The 5,808-nt window shown below is 30.5% G+C and overlaps 2 long non-coding RNA genes across 6 annotated transcripts in view; one reads left to right on the top strand and one right to left on the bottom strand.

Moving 5' to 3' along the window:
- LOC100572172 overlaps positions 1–1,883 on the bottom strand; it is a 2,748-nt gene extending 865 nt beyond the window's left edge. Inside the window, exons 1-6 of one of the 2 annotated variants that reach the window (XR_003839629.1) lie at positions 1,418–1,883; positions 1,161–1,350; positions 956–1,100; positions 731–868; positions 504–672; positions 247–428 (exon numbers count right to left, since the gene is read on the bottom strand). This is a non-coding gene — a long non-coding RNA (uncharacterized LOC100572172). The remainder of the gene's footprint in view (positions 1–246; positions 429–503; positions 673–730; positions 869–955; positions 1,101–1,160; positions 1,351–1,417) is intronic. The other variant, XR_003839630.1, reaches the window with a different exon arrangement.
- The window catches only part of LOC103307712, a 300,213-nt gene extending 294,641 nt beyond the window's left edge, over positions 1–5,572 (top strand). Inside the window, exons 1-6 of one of the 4 annotated variants that reach the window (XR_510223.3) lie at positions 2,137–2,709; positions 2,855–2,971; positions 3,780–4,018; positions 4,079–4,231; positions 4,934–5,208; positions 5,298–5,572. This is a non-coding gene — a long non-coding RNA (uncharacterized LOC103307712). Of the gene's footprint in view, positions 1–2,121; positions 2,710–2,854; positions 2,972–3,779; positions 4,019–4,078; positions 4,232–4,933; positions 5,209–5,297 lie in introns of those variants that run through there. The other 3 variants (XR_003839627.1, XR_003839628.1, XR_003839626.1) reach the window with 3 other exon arrangements.
- Positions 5,573–5,808: the final 236 nt, after the last annotated feature.

Genomic DNA, 5,808 nt, shown 5'->3' with positions numbered 1-5,808 from the left:
AATTTTAAAATGCTCATAACTTGTTCAAAAAAACCCATACGTAGAGTGTAGACAACAAAATATAACACAAGTTTATTAAAATGTAACCATTTAACAGATTATTAGGTAGTAATTAGTATGAACATGCATTAATATCATTCGTATACAATAGTATTAATATTAATGCAGGTAATCGATTCAGTTACAGAAAACTAACTATTTCATAATAGTATGTTTTTAAAATTCCACAAAATCCATTCTACTTACTCAAAGATTGTTAGAAAAAAACTCACCTAATTGGTATATCTCGAAGTCTGACATTAGGAGTTGAAGGTTCTTATTTTTTTCTAATAGGAATTGTTCTACTGGATCGATGAACACGGTTACCACTTTTTCTTATTATTTTTAATATCGTTAATTTTTTTGGTTCCATTTATTACTTTTGTTACCTATAAAAGAAGTATAATATTGGGTATAATATGATAATTTAACTTTAAAATGTTTACTAAACAATCATAGTTTACTAGTTACTACTCCTGCTCAGACGATGATAATTACGCTTATCTATAGAATCTGAAGTTGAATAATGTTCACTACAGTCGTCATATGATTTTTAAATATTTCTTGTTTTGATAACCTTCCAGCGTACGTTGGAGTTTCTTCAAGGGCAGATCGATAATGTTTATCTATTACCTATAAATTAAAATATAAAATTAATATATTTACCACACAATTCATTGTTAAGTCATACATTTTTACTGGCTTTTGATTGTATGTTTTTTTAAATTTGTCTCTTATTCAACATCTTGTCCTTCATTGTCATTATCAGTATAGGAATGTAAAGTCGATTTCTTGTTTTTCTACAATTCTCTTTCTAACTGTTTTTGGGCTGAAAATTAATATACATTTGTAACGGAATTAGGTGTGCAAATTATTTCCAAAGTAATAATATTGTAATAGTCAATAGACCACTTACCAACCAATTTGTCCAACCTGAGCAATGAACATTTCAGCAAGTCAGGTATATTAAACGCTGTGTCAGGCCATGATCGGTATTATAATGAACGCCCGACTATTTCAGATTTCTAAACTCAACCTCAATAATACTTAAATGACACAGACTAATAAATAAGAATGAAGATAATAATATAATCCTTTAATTATTCTGTTCTTATACGTACCATACCACCACAGAATCTCTTTTTTCTATTCATCTATTCTATGGTCATATCATCACAAATTAAATAGGTATCACAACCATGATAACGACTGTGAATGAGCAAACGATGATCGCCCGGTTAGTGACTGGCATTATGAACTGATTTGTATGAGCTATGGTCAAAGTATTAGGACGACATGCGATCAAGATATCTAAGGAATAAATTGGAGTTCAAGAGTGTTCAAAAAGTTACACGAGCAATATACAAGCGATACGTACCTGACTCAGACTTCGATAAGAGTAGGTACTACTTAACTATTCCTGTCGGTTCGTAACCATTCTATATCGATACACATCGAATTTTCTTCTTGAAAATCTTCGCCACAGCAGGAACAGGATCGGCGATATGTCTGAGTATGGTAAAAGTTTTGAACGGCTACAACAAAAAAAACGTTGGGTCGGCGTAAAGTTCGAGCTGCGAAATAGACGTGGTTCGTATAAAGAAAGCACGTACTTCGTTAATTGATATTACACTATTACCACGGACTAAGATAGTATGGACTGGTATCGACATGGTTGGGGGGTAGTAGAGGAACAGTCCTCAAATGTTTCGACACCGCCACTCCCCCGTTCTAATAGGCCGCCGTAAAGTACAACTAGGGGTAAAAGCGCTCCTAGTGTCAAATAAAGTTACTAATATTGTATATTTACATAATATATTACAATTTTGCGTAGTCAGTCAATAATGAGTACATTATAAATTATAATATTATTTTTGCAGCATATTATTAATATTTATTATTTTGAAAATTTTATTTTTTATTTTTTCTAATTCTAATTATTGTGTTTTTATAACACACCTATAGATGGCGCTTTTGCCCCTAGTCGTACCCTTACGGCGGCTTTACAAACATTTTACGGTCACTGATTACGGTAGTCGATACCAGTCCATACTATCTTAGTCCCGTGACTATTACACTATTACAGAATCGCAATTTCGAATTTCTATAGATAACGTGAAATTCGATAAGCGCACATTAACGACTTATGTCGATACCAAATTAACTATTCGCTGTCACGATTAAAGCATACACCTATTATAATGGGCATAGAGTATACTGCAGTTGTAGACACTGCTGCGGTACGGTCACAGAGTATATATATATGTATTATGGTTGAACGGTATTATCTAATTTTATCTAATTATGAAAGAGTTTCGTGTGACTGTGTGAGAGAGATCGTTAGTGGATACCTCGAACTATGATTATAACTATAACTATAATCATAGTTCGTGGTGGATACTGGATACACCGGCGACAGACAGAGACCGTCACGCGAAACGAGTTGCCTAATTGCCAATAATTGGCGATACGCCCGGTCAAATACTATACCTAAATCTATAGTATTTGGTCAGGTGTCGTACTTAATTAATAATTTTGTGGAGTGATATGGAAAATACGTTTTTATCGCAGGCATGATGTGTTACCGGTAACGACAGAAAACATATTTCATTTGCCTTTGGACGCTCAGCGAGTAACTAAATGTTTTTAATTGCTCATTACATGTTATAGGTAAAGATACTTTTAATTTTTATACTGGCCCTGTCTCTCGTGTTTTTTAGTTTTTTTTTTTCACTATGTGCATAACCTGCGTGAGTGAAATTATTTCTGTTTAAACAATTTTTAATAATCTATAATATTATTTTATTATATTTAGTTCTATCAAGATTTTCTAGGAAGAAATTTGAGTTCAAGAGCGTTCAAGAAGTTATATGTGCTAGGTATGTGCAATATACAAGCGATACGTATCGGACTCAGACTTCGATACGAGCCGGTACGTAACTATTCCATACCATTAAGTATCAAATTCTTCTTTTTAAAAATCTTCATTCTTAATCAATATTTAAACAGCACTTCGTAAAATGTAGTACCTATAAGACGTGTTTATGATACCGGAAAGTCTTACTCGGTACGTGTGCATTTGAATGTAAATCTTATTCCGTTACGTTATGTGTGTTCTCTCCGTCTTATACACGTCTGACCTAGCAAATTTTAGTTCACCAATTTGGATATAAGCTGTTAATTTTGATACTAGAGTAAATTTACTTATTGGCTATTAATTTTCATCAAACTTTTAGGTGCTAAGAAAATTATCTGTGCGACTGTGCATAATTATTATCTTATATTTTACATAAGTACTAACTTAAAAATTAAAATATCGTTAATAATCGATGGAGAGAACACAGATAATCTTCTTAGTATACCTAGTTTAATAATAAGTAAATTCACTGTAAAACTATTAACTGTTAAAACGGGTGGACGAAAAAAAGTATGTCGTACGTATGTAAGACGGATACAACATATATGCAGATATCCTCTGAAACACGTAACACGTCTATAGAATATTATCTGCTGTAAAACTCAAGTTTTGGTTGAATACCTTTATTCTATATTATGATTACTATGGAGGCCATTTGTTCTGATTTTGTTTTTGGCACATGACTTATTTGTTTAGGTCTTTGTTAACCCATTACCAATATTCGAAAACCGCCTCGTAACATTTTAACACAGGGAAATAGTAGATTAGGTAGTATCTGCATAAATGACAAATTTTAATATTTGGTTTTGTTGTTGAATTTCAGAATGGAAATGAGCACGTTCATAAATATTTGGGCCGCAGTGTACAGGTGTAAAATGCAAATATATACCAGCAAGCACAGTCTGTCCGCCGGTAATCTATCTTGCTCGCTAGTCAACCAACAGAAATGTACATTGAAGACGGATGCCTTTATTTGATCCTTCGAAACTATTTAGTCCACTGCAATGGAAAAAGTCAGTCAAAGATTTTGAACCAAAAATGCATCAATGTACTCAAAATCAAGTAATTATATTTTTTTTAAATATGCCTGTTATTTTATATTCAAGAAATCTAATATTTTAGGTACGAATACGGAAAAAAGAATTTAATTTAAATGAAAATTCTCCAGTGTTGTTTATTTGTAAAGTCTTCACATAACACCAAATCGCATGGCAATGAATGTATTTGAAACCAATCATACGTATAACAACAACCAACTTCTCCAGAGCACTTCAGGTTAGCTAAATGGAACAATTCATCAATTGATACATTTTTATATTATTAGGAGTAAATATGTTGATGGCTAGGAATAAAACATAGAAATTCAAGATTATTGGCTTACTAATGAACACTTACATAAAAATATATTTGGGTAAATTAATGAGTATAGAGATAGTTTTTATTACTTCTACGATTAATTCATTTTGTATATTAGTCAACTATGGTGAACAACTTTATAAAATACAATGGTGACATCTGAAGTTAAAAAGAAATTTATAGATCTTATTCCTTTTTCTAACTTAGCTACCTATCAATGAAAGTTTACTTTAATAGAAAGGATATTTGTCTCTTAAACAGTATGTAAAATCCATAATATATAGATTTGGAACAGAACTATATTTTATGTGGCTGTGAAACTGATTTTGTGTAAAATTTCTCTTTATACACAGTTGCAAGTGATTATTAGAAGACCAATAATTAGAGAAATCTGGTATTATTGTAAAAAACTTGTAAATTTTTTTTTTTTCTATAGTTATTCATTATAATATACCTACCTATAATTTTTACACCACCATCCCTAGCAATGTCTTTAAAAAATTAAACTCTTGTGGAATGGTAGGGAAAAATAGAAAGTTCATGTCTGATATATCTACATTTGAAATTAAAATTAGGAGAAAGGGAATCAATGTGCAGTAATAAACTATTATATTATTTTAGCTGTACACTGGAAAGGCCGCAGAGATGTATACATGTTGACAACTATGTAAATATAAAGATAAAATGATAGCCACTAAAATATTGATAGAGCTACTGGGGTGGAATATTTATAACCAGAGAGTGTAATAAGCTACAATGGCAATATGGGTGGTATTGATAAAACTGATATGCCTTTAAGCTCTGATGAATGTGTGCACCATACCATGAAACGGGAAAATCTTTTTTTTTCATATAGTTGATATGTCTACTGAATTCAGCTTATAAAATGGTGCCAGGTAAATATATTTCTTAACTTCTAAATATTTCTAACTAAATTTCAATTAAAATGAATTAATCAACTAATATTTAAAATATTAATGTGAAGGTGTAATGACAACAAAATATAGAAGAAGGAAACTGACTTTACAGGAAAGCACTTACAACATTTGGACTTTCCAGAATTTGTGCCATTTACACCATAAAAAAAAAAAAGAAGTCGATTTTGTTTGCAGCCACATTAAGGAAATCAGAAAAGAAAAGATTCCATATGCCGCTGTATTGAATGTAATGTTGGTTCATGTATTAGCCCTTGTTTTAAAATTTACCACTTAAAATAATTTTAAAACAATTTTTACTTAATACACTTATAATGAATTATAAAAGTACTGTTGTTATATTTTATCATTACAACTATTATTTAATTTCTCTTATATTTTATTTATGTATTTTTATTTTTATTTGATCACAAGTTCAATGTTTTTTTTTCGTTTTTATTACCACAAGTTAAATATATTTTTTTTATAATTATCTTATGCATTTAATATATTATTTAATCACATTGAATTGAGTAAAAGAATGTTGAAATCTTGAGTTTTTTTTTTAAATTAGTTGTACTG

This window comes from Acyrthosiphon pisum, chromosome A2 (assembly GCF_005508785.2).
Source record: "Acyrthosiphon pisum isolate AL4f chromosome A2, pea_aphid_22Mar2018_4r6ur, whole genome shotgun sequence".
NCBI classification, from domain to species: Eukaryota; Metazoa; Arthropoda; class Insecta; order Hemiptera; family Aphididae; genus Acyrthosiphon; species Acyrthosiphon pisum.
This window is presented reverse-complemented; position numbering and strand designations above follow the sequence as displayed.